General features: G+C 43.7%; 1 pseudogene; it reads left to right on the top strand.

The window, feature by feature from the left end:
* The first annotated feature begins 305 nt into the window (after positions 1–305).
* The window catches only part of LOC136571369 (uncharacterized), a 37,551-nt pseudogene continuing 19,402 nt past the window's right edge, over positions 306–18,454 (top strand).

Here is an 18,454-nt window from a genome sequence, read left to right as displayed (position 1 = left end):
CGCTTCCGGTGGACTCGGCTAGTAGCAACTTCCGAAACGCGACAATCAAATTGTAACAACACCGGCATTGTGTCCTGGGCGTCTTTCGGCACAAGCGCCCCACCGGAACGTACCGGCACCGGCACAATGCATTGTGCGCGAAGAACTCCCTTCTTCGCCTCCCGGGAACTGAAAGAAAAAGCCTAAGCTTAAAACGCCTTTGCCTCAATTGTGTACAGGTTTGGGCTCTCCTCTCGATTAATTGTGCCACTCCTGATAGCAGGTGTCGCTGTTGGTCAAGCTTTGAGTTTGCTTAATATGTTGCGATGCTGGGTGGTCAAACAACTCAAGGTAAGATCAGCGATTTTAAATCAGGTTCTCACTGGTGTAGATACCATTAGTCATTGCACACTGCAAAATAATGCTGCTCTAGCTTTCTTGTTAGCACATGGCCAAGAGTGTGAGGATTTGGAAGGAATGTGTTTTTTGAACCTCTCTAACCATTCTGCAGTCATTCACTGGAAACTCAAACAAGGACAAGATAACATGAAGAAATTGATTGGGAATGAGAGGGTTGCGCCTGAATGGTTTGAGAGATGGGAAACAACTCGATGGTTGAAAGATCTTGTAAAGGGAACTTTGTTGTTACTAGTAGTCATTATTATATTGCTTCTTGTTATTCCATGCATCATGAAACTGGTGAGCGTCTTGGAAGAAAATAGGGTGGGAAAGGGTTTAGCTGGTGCAAGACGAAGAAGGGGGAAATTGTAGCAATGTATCTGAACCTCTTAGACTAAAGGGTGCACCAGCCATCCAGCTGGAATATGTTCTTATCAGAATTTTCTCAGAGCCCTCTGGAATTCATCAAGGTTACTAAGACATAAGCCGTGCTAGAATAAGAAAGAGAAGCTGAGAAACCAAATTCCAAGACTACAAGAACTCGATAACGGGGGGCAGCAAAGCGCCTGGACTGTAACCAAACGTATCTTCTGAGAGGTGCACACAGAATGCGTGGACATAACAAAGGCACCAAGATAAAAATGTGGGCCTAGCGTGTGCAGAGATTTAGAATGTGTAAGTGCATCATGTCAACAATCAACGGCTTCTGCTTAATCCTCTTGCTCCGTTGTCCTGGAGTCCTGAATTTCCCACAAGGAAAGCCCTACTAAAAGGGCTCTGATTTTAATGATAGTTGCTGTCTAGACGATGAATAATGGGAAGAGTTCTTTCAAATCCTTCCCTCGCTGACATCTGTAAGTTTCATCTTTTCCTGATTGTACTGGTGGCTATACATTAGTTATGACTAGAAAGGAATGAGTTTTAGGGATATGTTGCAAGGAAATTGATAGCTCTGCTTCCATTTCCATTGTCTAAGAAGAATTCTGATTCATTTTGGACTTTTCATAGACCTCTGACTAGATTGCATTTGTCTTTGATTGAGCCCGTAAATTTTAGGCTACTAGGCTTGACCAATGGATAGAAAAGGGAAAGTCACACAGCTTAGGTGGTTCTCTTGTCAACAACTTCTCAATAGTAGGGCGATTTCTGTCCTCAAGTTTGTTACTTCAGCTAGCAGATTATGCTCACTCCAAAAGAAGGTGAGAAGTTTGCTACCCTAAATGGTCCGATAATTCTTCCTGCTTCTTTGTGACTCTTTTGTATGACTGGATTCTGTATTATTGGAGTTTGTTATAAAAAGTTGGATTAAATTGCGTGCGTCCGCTCTTGGGGGAAACAGTATTTAGCCAATAACATCTAGGCTTTTATCGACCTGAGATTGTCTGAATGGACGGGACGCTTTAAACACAGTAATTCCTGCTAGTTCCAATTCCATTTTTAGACTCGACAAACCGAATGGTAAACCTGCACCAGTAGGGAGGGACATTGGACTTTCTCCTTTTTAGAGAGAAACTAATGAAAAAGTTTCAGCAGAATCATAGCAGGCTGTAAAATAAGAAAAGCATCATGAAAAGAGGCCAATCCTATCCTCTTAGTATTGCTAGTTGTGATTGGACATGAATGAAATATGTCAACTCTGTGTTCCTGGGTATCACATCAGTAACAGCTACTTCAGCTGCTGTAGTTGTCTCCTAAAGCTAAGAACAGAATACAAAGAATTGTGATTCCATGGTCACAATTCACCCTGTGATGGTGACAGGTGAAAAAGGAGTTGAAGGTGCACGGGTAAATTAACTTGAATGGCCTATCTAAATCAGCAGCCACTGATTTCCTGAAAACTTCAACAGGTCAGTTGACCTGTTGGGATTCTTTTAATCCATGGTCATGTTTTTCTTGGGATTCTTGTAACCTTTCCCCATTCGTTCAGCCTTTGCCCTCAAGCCTTTGCTGACATTTCAAGTATCTCGACAAGCTGGAAATGTGTTGTCTTTCTTTATCATGTCATAATTCCCTTCAAAGGGTTGTTTGCCTCAAGTCTTATTTTTGCTGGTTTTCTGCTAGTTCATTGTCAGAGGGCAGCAGGTGCTTTGTAAGAGCAAGTACACAATCCTATAGCTTGCTTTTCTTTTGATTTGGCCTGTCTAGAAAACTGAAGGACTGAACATTTCTGACAGGATTTTCTCTCCCCATTATGTTTCACCGGAAGGGCAGATGCAAATCATCTACTTAAACTCTTGGCACGGAAAAAAGTAGTGGTTTGCTGCTGCATATAGGTAGAAGCTTACAAAAGGAAGGCCTTGGGCTGAGGCCCGATACTTTGGCTAAGCAGAAAAGGACTATGGGAAGGTGAGGCCGCTGAATCAGAGGTAGATCAACAAGTTCTAGAATCGTCACGTGTTCACAGCGTGGTGTAGGATGGTTGGTTGAATGAATTTTGTTATGGCTTAAAGCTATGGAACTGATAAAGGCCTGAGTGCTTCAAAAGCCTGGTTTTTGCAAAAAAGCAGCTCTCCTCTGCACCTGCCTGGGGACTCTGCATCACTAGGGACCCTCACTCCCAGTTTGCCAAGGAGATGATCAGTAGGAATGTTGCAGAGCTGCCGTGTCCATATGAACGGAATGGCAAAGAGTGAAGCGGTGGGTATTTTTGGGCTTTAATACAATGCTGCTGCATTGGTGCCAGTTTAGTCGGTTTTCCATCAGTGGCCTTTCTGTCTAGAAGTACACTGCCCAGTCTTTCTAGCATGTGATGCCATTTCCTTCCTGTTGTTTTAATACCTTCCTTCAGTTGAAAGGATGATACAATCTTTACATTTTGAAGATCCCTGTTAGGAAACACTATGCCAGAGGAGTCATTGCTCCCTTTTCTTCTGCCTCCTTTGTAATTTTCAGAGCCTCATTTCAAATTTCTGCTAATGTCGAGAAGAATACTGAGACTACTCAGCAGGGTTGACGCTCTCAGCTGCTTTCCTCTTTCATACTGCTTCATACTGTATGTGACTTAATGGCCTGGTTTTGTCATCCGCATTTTGCTGTGATCTGTGAACACAAAAAGAAGTCTTTGTTTTTTGCAAGAACTACCCCTAGGAGGATTTGTGTTCCTTTTGACTTCTACGGTGTTAGCCCTGTTGCAGAAAAAAAGGAGATTGTACCCTCTTCTTGTGCTCTCATTCCCTCCTCTCTGCTTTGCATGTCCTAGTTAATCTACTGCCATGACTCATTTGGCATCATCTCATAGTGCAAATTCTGCACAGTTTCATGGACTTACAAATGCCAGTTGCCAAGGAGCTTATATAACCATTCACAGATTAAAGAATTGTAGGGCTGGGCAAGTCCAGCTGCTGAAACTGGAAGTGGTTAAGTCATGCCATATTAAAGAGACAGAGCAAATCAGTTCATCTAGGACTTTCAACTGGACACCTCTGAGAATAACAGCTTGACAGCAATGACACAGCCATCTTCCTAGCTGTATTCCAGAAAGAGAAAAGGGACACCTTCAATGGTTAAGATGTTTGGCATGAGAAAACAGCAAGAAATGTAGCACAAAATACTTGAGCCAGATAAAGTGCGTTTTTCTCGTGAGAATTTTGCAGTTGTTCTTTCTTGTCTGTGCCTTTACTTTTCACAGAAGACAGGGAGGGCGTTTAATTATTATTGTTCTTTTGTTTTCTATTCTTGGCCTCCCTCTTTCCACCTGCCATTAACAATTTTGCCTTGCTTTACTGGCTTCTCTTTCTTTACTTATAGAAGGTTACATGAGGTCCTCCAACCTTGTCATAAACATTCGCATACAGTGGAAAGGAGTAGAAGGTACATCTAAATGCACAAAACAGACCCAGAAAAATAGAGTTTTTTTACAGTCTTCTGTGAGAACAAGATATCTTTGAACTGAGTAATGCTTTAACTTTTAGTCCACTCATTACTATTATTACAAGTGTTTGGCCTTTAGTACATAGCCTTTGAAATCATCCAGCCCAATATTTTTGGCTAATTTTGTTTTATTTCTCTCGGGGACTTTGTTTCTTAAGGAATAGTCCAGAGCCAGAGCGTCCACGGTAGAGTTATGCTGCCATAATAAAAGCGTCGTAAATTCTGGTACAGTTTGTGCTGGTAATACGTCTAGGAAAGAAAGGTTTTACATCTTTTTTGACTTTCAAATGTAACCATTATTTGAAAAAGTTAAGAGTTGGGCTTTCCCCCCCCTCCAAAATACTTCTCTCTGGAATGTTACTCAGGGATTACACATAAAAGCTCACCCTGTAAAATATGTTGCGGATAATCTGCAGTAAGCGCAGCTTAGCAGCTAGAGATGATTATGTGGGTTAAATGACATTCCTTCTGCGGTGATGGAAACTCTGTCTACGCAGACATACTCAACAAAAGTTACCATGGCTTAGCTCCTCTCCTAAACTTCATGTGCATTTTCAAACTTTCCAAGAAGGTGAATTCAAGCTCCTTCATTGCTCTCTGCTGGAGTCCCAAGAAAATATCAGTGTGCTTTTTGTCATTTACAGCTGTCATTGCTTAGCTCTTGAACATGAGACTCTCTCATGACTGATGAAAGTTGTCTAGTTAAGAGTGGGTCAAAGACACGCTCCTGCTCTAGAAGGAGATGAGAAGGTTTCTGCAGTCTTTGTCATCTCTACTGCTTGTGATTTCTATCCAAAACCAGTGGGAAGTTTTCTGAAGGCAGTCCAGAAGCTGGCAATATGGACAGCTTACAACCAAACACTTGCTGCACTGCTATCACGGTGATACCAGGAAGGACTTAAAAAATTTAGAAGGGCAAACATTTGGAAGGAAACATTTGGAAGGAAAAGAACATTAACCATTATTCCATTCTTCTAATATGTCCTACTTTAAGTCATCATTTTCATGCAGTTTAACAGCTTGCGTTGGTATCCCTCAAAAGGAATCTGAGACAGAGTAAGCTTTTTAATGCAGTAGATGTGACACGTGCAGGCCAAGTTGCCTTTGTTGACATCAAATGCCAGTTATGCTTGAGCTACCCTTTGCTTAAGGTACTTCGCTTACACGAAGAATTTTACTCATCATTGAGCAAATTTTGCTGTCATGATTGAGTAAATTTTATTCATGATAGAGTGAATTTTACTGTCACTCAGAATTTTACTGTCATGATTGGCATTGAAACTTTTCAAGGAAAGCTCTGGATAGCAATGTTTGTGTAAAAATAGTAGTTTATCTCCTGTATTTGTGTGAAGCAGGTAAGCCTTTTGCTGTCACCAGTGTTGCTTACCCTTTCATGTCATATCCCTCTTCATATCCATATTCTGCTGAAGGCTTATTAATCTGCTTTAAAATTGGCATGTGGAATAAGACTACTTTTCCTTTTTGAAAGCTAATGTCATTTGACCTAGTGACAGTAAATAATTCATTAATTGTAAGTCCCCAGCTAGCATCTTTTACGCATATTCTAACCTTCTAAAGAAGTAACAAAAACACTCTCCAATACTTGACTTTCTTAAGCACACAAAATGCTTCCCTCCTTTGCAGTTGGCATCTGGAAAATGAACCACATCTCTGCAGTATTTTAACGTGCACCTTATTTAGCCAAGTAATTCAAAAGAAATAAAAAGCAGCCCCTTCAATTTGGAAATATTTTTGAATTGTTTTTGAATATACAAAACATACCCTTACCGTACGCATTGCATGCAGATTTAATCGTCGTGAAAGCAAACCCTATGTTTCTGTTGGGATAGCACGGTTTTCCAGTTTCCATAATTGTTCTTGGCACAGTTTTCTACTTATGTGACTGTTAGGACACTCGTAGGTACTTCTAAGGTACTGTAGTAAGCGGAGAAGGAGGAGAGGTTGTGCCTTATTTCTGGCTTCCTTTGGTTTTCTTTTTGGTTTTCTTCCTCTTGCTCTTTTTCATGTCACCTTTCTAGATACTGTGATTTAGATTTGCAGTTTACTAAGCTGTGTTTTCTGTCTGGAATTCTTTGAAATTCCGAGAGGAACCCCACCGGTAAATATGCATCTTTTTATTATTTGCTAGCTACATAGAAAATCTTCCTGCTGCTCTAAAATGCTTTTATTTGATATGCATTTTTATCACCATTCCAATGAAAAGAAAAGTTCCTCTATTCACTGCTTTTGTACTGGATTCAGTTCAATGTGTGCTAACGGTGCAAAAAAGTCCTGCTGGAAGAAGGGATCTGCATACAAATTGACCAAGACGTGCTACAAGGGTCTTGGAAAGGTTCAAAGTTTCTCTACCTTTCTGGCAGTCTGTCTTCACAGCAGGACTTGATGAGGGATTTTGCTGGCGTTTCTTTGACAGAAAGCAATAACAAAGCAAGCAAAATGGAGCAGCAAAAGAAGAATGGAGCAGCAAAAGGTACATTATCCCCTCTGTTATTATCATTGTCGAAACAGATTTTTTCACACCATGTTACATCAAATACCTTAGTAGAGCTAAAGACTAGAAAAACGCAGCTCTGTTCTGGTTCATTAAAAGCAAAGCCATCTGTGGACAGAAGTGCCCAGCGTGATGCTGGGAACTCCTAGCTGGTTTCAGTAAGCTGTCTGGAGAACGGCATTTTCGGTGGGCTTTACTAGCGTGTCTGTAAGGAGAGGGAGTTTATGTGCAGCTTTGAGCCCTGAGAGTGCCATAGGCAAAGAGACCCATCGTGTAGCTCTCTGACCAGCCACAGCACACTGAGGCATGATGGATTACTCCCAGAGTTCACGTGGTAGAAAGGTTTTCTGCCCCCGTGAAGGACGACACATCCATTTGCTTGACTAGAGCCATTCTGTATGTTACAATGGTAACTTGAATTCATCAAGTTTGTGCTATTTGTACAATGGCAGTGAGCTTGGATTCTTAAGCTTCTCGTGTTTGACCTGTTTCCTGTTTCAGTAAATAGCAAAACTTCCAAGGACTGCAGCGACAAGAAGATGAAGCTGCTAGTGTATTTCAAATCTTTGCCTAATAAAATGGTGATTTTTGCACATATTCGCAATGGAAATTTACGGTACCGAAACACCAGCTCTGCTCAGGGCAATTCTGAAATTGACTTGAGCTCTTTTCTGTGTTTCTTAGCAGGTGAACTGAGATACTTCTAGCTTCCAAGGCAAGGCGTTTGACAGCAGCTTCAAAAAGGCCCAGGCTGTTGGATGAAAAGGTGAAAAAACTGAGGGAAATGGGGGGAAATTTCACTTCTGGTTTATGTCATAGATTCAGCCAGATGATCAACAAGCATTAGTTTTATGAGGTACCAGCGTAGTCTTTCACTCTTGCAGATCCCCAAAAGCTTAACCATCCAGCAGCTTCTTCCTTGCAACAAGTGCCACAGCCAAAAGCCAGGCCTGGCCGTCACCTTCTCCTCGCAGCCTACAAACTCTGCCAAACGTACCGGTGATTCTCACTTTCCTTCTCAGCTACATGGACAAGCACATCCTCTCCATGTCTCCGAGTCCTTAGTGAAACCAAACAGCGGTTCACCTTCAAACAGCTCAGTGTGCCAGGACAGAAAGATTTCACTGGCCTGTGAAATCTTGCTTTTTCCTTGCAGCCTTTTATTTTCAGAGCACACACCGAGGCATTGCACTTTGCTTCTCAGCTGAGTGCATTGCCATATTGCTGGAGTCCCACACGTCCATCTCCTTCTCGCACTAACTGCTTCTGTTGAAACATGCCGATGTGATGTGCTTTCCTGCTCAGCTATTCACACAGTCACATTCTATGTCCTGCTTGCAGTCTGAATCTAAAAGGAGACGTTTCTGACTATGTCTCACAGACACAGATGTACCAGGATGAAAAGGTTGCTTGGACCTTGCCACTTACGTTCGAAAACATCCATTCACTCCACAATCAAGAGACACCTTTCTTTGCTTTACATCCTGCAAACTTCACACAGACACACACACAGACACACACACAGACACACACACACACACACATATACGAGAGCTACGCACTTTCTTTCTTTCTTTCTTAGCTGCACACACTCACCTATTTCCCACCTTGACCTCTCTACCACTTCTCCTTCGGCCTTGCTGTGCATGGACATTTCCTGTTAAGATACCCATTGTGTTGCCTATCCCTCCCCCACATTGCCTTGCCTTTCCTACCCAATCTTGCATTTCTTGTCATTGCTGACAATTCCTTTCTTTTCCCTTGCCTTCCTGACCCATGCATGTCCTTCCCTTGCCCTTCATACCAAGCCAGTGCCTTGTATTGACTTGCTCACCTATCCTCCTTTTCCTTCCCATTTGTCCAGCTCCAATCTTTCATTTCCTTCTCCTTCTAGGACTCTTATTGCCTTGTCTCCCTCTCTTTTGTGTTGCCTGGCAAAGCCACCACTTGTCTGGCCTTGTCCTTGAACCCCTTCCTTGCCTTGCATTACCTTGCTCATCAGTCCCCCACCTGGAATTCACCACCTCTCTTTTTGTGGAATCTCTTCCACATGCATTGCCCTGCCTGCTTCTCCTAGGATTCTCCAGGCTTCCACTGGCTTTTTTTTCTCAAGGCCCCAGCGTTTCAGGAGCTTGTGAGAGGAAGCCTGGAGGAGGCCACGTGCAAGCACACCTATCTGTCCTGACAGCTTTCTTCTGACATCTATGCTTACATGTCTTGAATTTTGGATGCAAAGTTCATCTTTCACCCTTGGGCTTCAGGGGCAGAATGACAGTTCTTTTGCATACAAAGGAAAGCAGGCAACTCAAGTGTCTTAGGTGCAGATTAAACATGACCCATGCAAGATCAAGGCTGGACAGAGCGGTCGGTCCGGGCCGCTTTTGTGTACCAGCAGTCTTTGAATGGACCTGCCACTTGCCTTGCTTTGGGCAACCAACCAGTTTCCTTGCCATGCCCTGCTAATTCTCCATTGCTTTGCATTCCCTTGCATACCCATGCCTCACATTTGACCTGCCTGCAGTTTTCCTACAGGGCTTGGCCTTGCCTAGCCCTTCCGGTTACCATCACCTCCTATGCCCAGCCTTGCCTCTAACTTCTGGGACTTGTCTCACCTACCACTCCATTTTCTTTCCCCTCACGGCTTCAGTCTTGCCAACCTGTCCCTTGACTTGCCTACAATTGCCTACACTTCCTTTGCATTGCCTTACCTGCATGGAAGGCAAGGCAAAGAGTGGTAGACAAGGCAAAGCAAAGCCAGGAAGTTATTTGAAGGGCTAGGCAAGGCAGACATAGGCAAGCAAGCAAAGCTAGGGTAGGGTAGGCTAGGAAAACTAGGCATGGTACTGGAGGCAAGGCAAAGCCAAGTGACTTGGAGTGCCTTTCCTTGCTTGGGAAGTAAAAGATACGGTGGCAATGTTGGTAGGGCTGATGATAAGGTATCGTGGGAAGGTATAGTACAGCAAGACATTTCTGTCCTGGTCCTTTCTGTGTAGGAGCCATTGTTGGACAGAGTCAGTACCGGACGTGGTATGCAACTTTTGCTCTGTAAGTTCCTGAAGGAGAACAGCAATGCTTTCTCATGGGAAGGAAAGAACTTAGCCCCAGTGTTGGAGGTGCAGATAAGAAGCTGTGTCGTGCAGCTTAAGGGCGGCAGCAACTTTCTATCCTGGCATATTTGGTTTGGAAGCACTGACTCAATTTGTACAATCACGGAGTCGGTATCCATCTTTGGAAGGCAGTCTCCTTCCTGAAAGAATCCATTTGGCCTGTGTTTTCCACTTTCTCAAGGCAGCCTTCTTGAAATTCTGCCAGCACACTTCTTTTGGACAAGGTAAAGAGCTGCGCTGGGTCTTGGTGTGCAGCCTAGCTAGTGCCCCGCACAGGTAATGCCCAATAGCAGTGGTCTGACACCTTTGTAGAGGATCAGGCCCTGGATGCTTTGGATTTTGGAGGAGGGGATGCCATTTCTTTTGAGATGGGCTTCTAGTTCCTCCTCCCTTTGGCAAAGTTTGGGTGGCCACTTTGGGTGGTCTCAGTGAATTGAAAGGCTTTTCCCAATAGGCAGTTCTCTGGGTTCGAGTTGTTGAACTGTCAGTGGGAATGCAGAGGCCAGGCCAGGCCTCTGCAGGACAGGTTTTTGTCCCTTGTAGCTTTAGGGACTGTGTGAGCAGTCCCTGGTGCCATCCCATTTGGATCCTGACTCTGAGAGATTGAAGGCTTACGGTGGTACCTAGAGCTGAGAAGGAAAGTGGCGATAGCAGGGTGCACGTTTATAGTTTGATGGGTGCAATTGAAATTGTAGGCAGCAAAGAGCTTTCTCCACCAACAGTTTTGCGAGCTCGGCCGACATTTTCAAGTTTGTTACCAGGCTCTGTGAGAGAGAAAAAGTTTGTTAGGGCAGAAGATCTGGTGTCGGCCTTTGAGTGTGGGGCAAAGAAGAGTATCCACTTGGAAGAGGAAGATCGGTGAAATCCTTTTGTCCTGACACAGTTGATTGGAGAGCAGGGACGTTTCTGACTTGGCTGGGTCCTGGGGGTGGTTGTGGCTGGGCTCGGTGCGTGTCCTGGTTTTGTGAGTTGACAATGCTGTGGTGTGGTTATTTAGAAGAGCGCTGACAGTGCCCAGGAAAAAGACAAGCACTTTTCTAGCCCAGCCCCGTTCGTGTGGGAGCAGTGTAGGGACAAGAGCTCCGCTGTGGATCCTGGCTCTCGGGTACTGACAGAATGGGATCCTGCATGTAGCAGAGAAGGAAAAAGAATCATTTCATTGTTGGCTGCACAGTTTAGAAGCTTCAAAATAAAAGGCAATTGCAGCATGGCCTCTTCATTTTAGAAAGTTTTCTGGGCCATCAGCTGCTCAACATGTAACTTGCACCCACTGAACTGCATTCAGCTTCCTGGAGATATGCACTTTCCCTCAAGATCTAGGTACCATCTTGCACTCTAACACTTGAAGATCCCAAACCGCTTCAAAATGTCCAGCGGCTGCTCTCAAAGAAAAAGTCCTACAACAAAAAGGCAGTGCTGGCCATAACGCTCCCTTTGCAGTCTGTCAACCAAACGAAACATACTAGCGATTCTCACGGATTTTCTCAATGATATATATACGTGCATCAGCACATTCTCTCAAAGTGACAGAGACTATCGCTACAGCCAAGCGTTTTCAGCTGCACTTCTGACTGACAGATATGCCAGGACAGAAGGCATTTGCCAACCTACCCTCTTTCCTGTGCAACCTGACATTGGCAGCGCAAATATTTTCACATTCTTTCATTGTGGCCATGTCCAAAGCAGCTAAAGATCACACAGGTGGAAGTGTCAAGACAGAAGATGTTCTCAAAGTAACTCCTTTTTTTTCTAAACAGCTTTTAAACTGCGCACAATGCTTTGTATCTTCTTTCCCACATAGACCTGCCCTCACTTTTTCACACTCACATCTTTGTTGCAAACATCCAGCAGCTGTTTGCGTAGAAAAAGGCTCTAGAAATAAAAGCGAGACTTGGGCTGCACCTTCTGCCTGCCCTGTGTAAGCCACATCAAACTCACCAGTGCGCTCTGTCCTTCCCTTTTCCGCTGCAACTACCATTGTGTTCTCTGGATCTCGGAACCTAAAGGTAGGCACATTTGTTTCCACAGAAGGGCCATAGGTAGCAGCACAAATAGCTCTCACTGAACTTTAATCTTTACCACTGCCACCATGAGTTTGGTTGGTAGGCCAGTAGGAGTCATGCTCCTTTTACAGCTGGTATGCGGCAGCCACCAGCCCAGTGCTCTTCGACTCTTGTAACCAATCCTGCTTTTACTCTCCCGGAGGGGATTAGGCATCTGTTTCTCACACAGATCATTGTGGCAGCAGCCAACGGCTCTAGTGCACTGCTTCTGCCAAAAGACACTGGGGCCAGACACTTACCTTCTCAGCACTACGTAGCCCCGTATTCTGCATCTCTTGTCGTCCAGATCATACTGCAAAGCGTTTCACAGAGAAAAAATGTGCCAGGACAACAAGCTTGGCTGAAGTGTACCCCTGAAACTGGTGGAAGTTTGTATTTGCACCACATTCAAGGGGCAGTCCTCTTTCCTATACAACCTGCAAACTGCTGTCTGTTCGCAGTGCCCTCTGCCCGCTCCTTCTTACCTTGAAGTACCATGCCAAAGAGGGCTCTGTGCTGAGGTCTCAGAAGAAGAGGGAAGCATATGTGTTTGTAAAGTGGACTGTCTGTTAGTCACTTCCCTCTTCAAAGCAGCGTGTTCCATGCCAAGCAGACAACAAAGCAACAAAGGATGAGTGTGACTCTGCATTCAAATCCTGCAATGTTCCCAGAAGTGAATTTCTCTCTTCTAGAGGACTGACTTGTATGAAGTGGCGTGGTTGTTTCCTTCCATTAGAAGGGAAACTCATCTAGCCAGGCTTCATCACCCCCTGCATCTTTTGGGGTAGTTCTTGGAAGAAAATAGATAGCAACTTTTCCACTCCACATGATTCATGTTTCATTCTCTTCCTTCTGTACTTCAGGGAACAAGCTATCAATTCCCTACTCTTTCTACGAAAAGGCATGAAGCTATTAATTAAATTCCCATAGATATAATAAGGAATCAAAGTCTTTTATGCCTGCAGGCAGGCCCTTATGGTATGAAAAGTATGGATTGTCAGGGGTGGAAGAAGATCTGCATGAAAAAGGAGAAAGCCCAGAAGCATGCAGGGATTTTCAGGTATGAAAGGGAAAACGACATTAAATTGTCAAGGGAAAGAAATTGAAAGAGGGAGGAGGGAGAAGGGAGGAGGAGGAGGCAAATGCTGCCTTTGAGGCAGCTGACACAAGGACCGTCGGCCTCATGAGCAAACAAGAAAACCAAATGAAACTTCACAGCAATCTCATCCACAACTTAGTGGACAAATGTGCAAACCCATTTCTTCATTTATTATGTGTCTAATATATATAGAGATGTTCTTCATTCTGACTGAATTTTCAGGGAGCAAGCTAGTGTAAGGCACCTGGAACCAATGGTGTATTGGAAATGGCCAACATGCAGAACACGCTCCATCCTGAACGCTACCACAGCAGAATCACAGGATCATAGAATGGCCGGGGTAGACAAAGACCTTAAAGGCCATCTAGTTCTCTGACATGGGCGGGGACACCTTTTACTTGCTCAGGTTGCTCAGAGCCCCATCCAGCCTGGCCTTGAACACCAGGTTGGGGTGTCCATAACTTCTCCAGGCTGTCTGTGCCAGTGCTTCACCACCCTCACAGGGAAGAATTTCTTCCGAGTATCTAATTTCAACCTGCCCTCTTTCATTTTGAAGCCATTGCCCATTGTCCTGTCTCCAGAGTTCCTAATGAAGAGTCCCTCTCCTGCTTCCCTTCAGATATTGGAAGGTGTTGTGAGGTCTCCATGCAACCTTCTCTTCACCAGGCTAAACAGCCCTCATTCTCTCAGCCTGTGTGTCATGGCTTGACACTGGGACAATGCCAGTGCCCCCATGAGTATACTCTCTCCCTGGTTTCTGCTGTGAGATGTGACCAGGAATAAGCAAAGCAGGCTCCCACTTAGGGAAAAAAAAAAAAAATTATTAACTAAACTACAAGGGAAAGGAAAAAAAAAAAAAAGAAACACACAAGGAAAATGAAAACTTCACAAATACATCTCCTCCTCCTCCTCCCCAAATTCCCAATACAATACATCCCCCAAATCATCGACTCTCGGTCCAGCACCACCCTTCAGAATACTCAATCCTCAGTTCATCAAGAGGACAAGGAGTCCTTCTTGTGCCAGTGGTGACCTCTTCCTTTCATGTCCAGTGCTCTCACCACTGAACACAGACCAGAGCTGCTTCTAGGGTCGACTTTTAAGGATGCTTCATCCCACTGCAAAAAGGCACAGTCTCAATTTTGGGACATCTGTCCCCCCCATATTTTTCACCCCCTGGGGCCGAGGGGTACCCACAGCGAACCCTCTTGGTCCTGAGGCATTGCCTCCCCCTAGAATGCAGTCCCTGTATCACAAGGAAACATGGCTCTGTCCATGGCTACACACAAAGAGTCCAGCATAAGCTACTCCATCATCTCTTCCACCTGCGTTCTTCTCTATTTCTCTCGTGGCCCATTTCCTCTTAGCTCCTCTATATCTCTCTTCTCATTCAACTCCAGGAGGATTAGCATTTGTAAGGTTTCCATCATCCAAGAAAAGGGTTAAAAATCTGAGGCTCTGTCTGTCCAGAACTCCCATGGCTGCCCTGCCAGGCACCTTCTTGCACTCCCCTCTTCTCCTTCTCGGCCGGCCAAGAACAGGCACCAGCTCTCTCTCTGTCTCTCCTGCGGTGGGGGGGGGGGGGGGCGGGGGCTGCCCAATGCCTCTCAGTGCTCCTCCACCCTTCCATCCTGCAGGGGCCTTCACCTCCCTTCTGGCCAGGGACCCAGCCTACCTCACCGGGCTGGGTGGCTTCCCCTGCCCCGCCCAGCCCGCAGCCAGGCAGGGGAGATCTGAACCTTTCCCTGACCGGAACCCAAGAGAGCCTCCCAGGGGAGAGCCCTGCTTTTAACCCCGTGTTCTCAGAGGTGCATCCAATGTCCCAATGGCCACCTTAGGTGCCAATATTAAAATCTGAACATCCATTGGCCTAACCACAGCATCCCAGAAAACACATTTCCTGTCAAACCACCACACTGTGGGATATGCTCTTGTCCTGAATACTGAACTGCAGTATTGTCTGATAATTTTTTGAATCCTTTGAAGGCATTTTGAATTCTTTTTCAGCCTTAAATTAGACTAAATAGCTTTGATTTGTGGGTATTGAGCAACAGAAATCACTGCCCTGGCTTGCCTTTTTTACAGCTCCTTTCCGTGGGAGACTCGCTGCAAACGTCACAGCTGGTGAGACAGTGGGCACACCATCATTCTGAAAGAGCTTTGCACAGTAAACATAGAGGAGGATTAAATATTGAAATGCAGATGACAGGAGCTGCCCAATGGACTCTGCTGGTGGAAATCAAATACTAGTCTAGTATTTTGAATGCAAATAATTCCTCCCAATGAGGCCAGACAGGCTTGTTTGCCTTTGAATCTGAGCATGTGGACAGTAGTGGATGGTCTACAGGTTGAAAACAGTGTAGATACTTCTCCTTTTTTTCAATAGTGGCTCAGAAACTGAAAAGGCAGCTACAAAATGGTAAATACATCCCTACAGATTCAAAAATGGTTGTTCTTAATTTGCATCTCCACCATAACAACAAATTGTTAGAACTAAAATACAGATGGGAATTTTATAGCTTCTCAGAAATGAAGCAGGAATTGGCCAATGGGCCTTCTCAGAAATGAAGCAGGAATTGGCCAATGGGCCTTAGCAGTAGCTACAAGTTTTTCAGCATGAGGCATCTCAAAAGTGTTTTAACCGTACAGAACTTTTCTGTACTTTTGGCCTTTTATCTCAAGGATGAATCAAAAAAAAAAAAAAAAAAAAGGAAAAAAAACCCCAAGAAAAATAAAAAAGAACAAACCCTACCAAATATATATATATATATATATAACATGACTAAGATAATAAGCACAATCAGTAACATATATAGAAAAAGAACCCATGGTTTTTAACTTTCAACCTTGTCTTCTCAACACACTCTCGAAAATGGAATTGTTTCCCTATCTGCCTTGAAACATTTTGGAGCAAAAAACACTCTAAGGTCCTGATAGGTGTTTTGGTCAAAAATCCCTTCTTCTGGTTTTCTGTCCATAAGCAGAGTAATGGAGGGGAAAACTGGTAGCTGGCCAAAGGAGGTAGGAAGAGTGATCATCATCCACAACACTGGGGCTAAAGAAATTTCCACAGAAAATTACCTGCCTTATTACTTCTTCATGTGTTGGGTTGAAAGCTCAGAATCTGTTTCCATGTTTCCCATCCCTCGAATGTTCTATTTCACAGAATTCGAGCCCCTCAAACTTCAGTCCTGCCAGAACAGCCCGCCATGTGCTGTCATAGGGGATCTGCTGATGCGCACTGACTCTTACCAGTCTAGTGCTTGTCACTGTTGCAGATCAAGAACTACTGAATAGTTCTGATTAATGCTCTTAGAGTGGTTGAAAACAAGGAAAGAATGACTAGACATTTGTATGATCAAATCCCCTGATGGAATAAGAACATGCCAGGACAACAAGCTTAATAAATGTATTCATTGTCATAAGAAGGGAGATGAAGGGTCCAAAAGATTACTTGCATACTTACTGTTCTAAATCCCTTGTTATCTGGTAAATTGCAAAGGATGCCCGGCTTTCACCAAAATGCAAATCAGATTAAAATGTGAAGCCTTACACTTTACTGGATAGAAAACTTCATCGTCCATTTTTAAATCTTAGAGATTGCGATGTTGTCCTGGTTTAGGGCAAATTTGGAGGAGAATTTCCAAATTAGGGCCCCTCCCCCCAACTGGTTTGGGAAGGATTCCTCAGAGAGAAGTGGAACGAACCTGTTCATTTAATAGGCACAGCACCCCCCAGCACGCAAAAGGAACAATTCTGGATGACAGCACTCTGAAAAAGACGACAAATTCAGAAAGTCTCTCTTGGGGGGGTGGTCACTTTGTTCTCAGTCCCTCCGGCACTGGGCCAGCTGCTGCAGGCCACAAGGTGCAAACTCTCGGTGTTTCCCAGGTCCCAGTCCGGAGCAGGTTCAAAATGGTCAGGAAGACCTGAAGGAGAAACGGTCCAGGAAGAAATTTGGACAGTTTAGCTAAACTAGCTAATGAGCAAAAGCAAGCAGAAGCGAAGCAAGCAAGAGTGAGAGAGAGCAAAGCCAAAAGCAAAAGCAGAAAAAGCAAAAGCTGCAGTCTCTGTGTCCCGCCAGGTTGATAAGAAAACCAAAACAAAACATTCCCTCTTCAGAGCCAGTCTTAAAGGTACAGAACATAATATCCAACATTCACAGAACACATGAATGTGGATACAAGCATCATAACGTCACCCTAGGACAGATGTATTTCCTATTAATACCTTAATATTAATAAGGTTTAGAGCTGGAATTCAGAGGGAAAAGAAAGCTATTTTGAATTCATTCTATTCAATCATCTTGTCTGGACTGTCTCTTCCTGCTTTTCACTTCTGAAACTCTGTATGAAAGGCATAGAGTTCTGGATTAATTCTTTTCAGTTTCCCCTGTTATTCTTAACAGTTTCCCCTGTTATTCTTCTTTAAAGGCAAACCTGGAAAAATCCACACTTTCTTTCCCAACCACTTCTAAAATTCCATTGAGAAGCAAAAAACCCCATCAAACAACTAAATCTCTGCTCCAATTTGTAGGAAAAATCCCCATGCCATTAACTGCTTTCCTAACATTTTCTTTCTCTTGTATTAATATGGCAACCTTTTCTTGCTTTTATAGATTAGAACCAAATTCTTAAAGCTATAAGGAAACACAGGTTTACTGTAGCTGATTCTGAGATACAGTAGTCCAGCAAGGAGTTCAGACCTCAAAAGAAGAGTCTGTACAACAAGATTCAGCACAACGTTGAGACATATTAGCTATTTTTCAAGAAAAGCCGCCAAAATGAAACTGCTTAGACTTCTATACTATCATGGGTGCCTGCTTCCAGAACCTGACCTAAGTTGCTGGAAACTAGCTGCAATATTACTGCAAACAATGCTGTGAATGTAGGACATTGTTATTCTTCTCTTCCATTGAAAACCACAAGTGGAGTTGCGTTATTTTCTTAAAAATTCTCTATTTCCTTCCAAACTGCTAAAATAATGATAAATCAAGTGTTCTGTTCATACAGTTTAAATCTAATAATGTTCAAAATGAAAAAAAAAAAAATTCATTCAGATATGGTCTGCAATAATACAGCCGAGACAAGATGAACCAGTCTGGCCTACAAAATAAAGTGAAGCAGAATTTGGGAATTTGGAACACCTTACGATGTAATATTTAAAGAAAAAAAAGAAATAAAATGTAACCTACCCAAACTCAATCAGTGATGCACCGACAGAGAAAAAAGAACTAATTACTACTAATATTTCTTTCATTCTCAGACAAGAAGTTAAATGATCCTCTTGAATGCGCGGAAGATTGTTGCGAAAGACAGCAGCCTTCTTCTTTACAACATATTCTTCAGAACTCCAGGAGACAAATCATTAGAGCTATGAGGCTCTTTCTCTCTGTAAAACTTCCAGAGCATAGCCAAGATTATATTCCTTTAGAGATCCTCACCGC

This window comes from Molothrus aeneus, chromosome 2 (assembly GCF_037042795.1).
Source record: "Molothrus aeneus isolate 106 chromosome 2, BPBGC_Maene_1.0, whole genome shotgun sequence".
Classification (NCBI taxonomy): Eukaryota; Metazoa; Chordata; class Aves; order Passeriformes; family Icteridae; genus Molothrus; species Molothrus aeneus.
The sequence above is the reverse complement of the archived record's forward strand: the minus strand, read 5'-3'. Positions and strand labels throughout refer to the sequence as shown.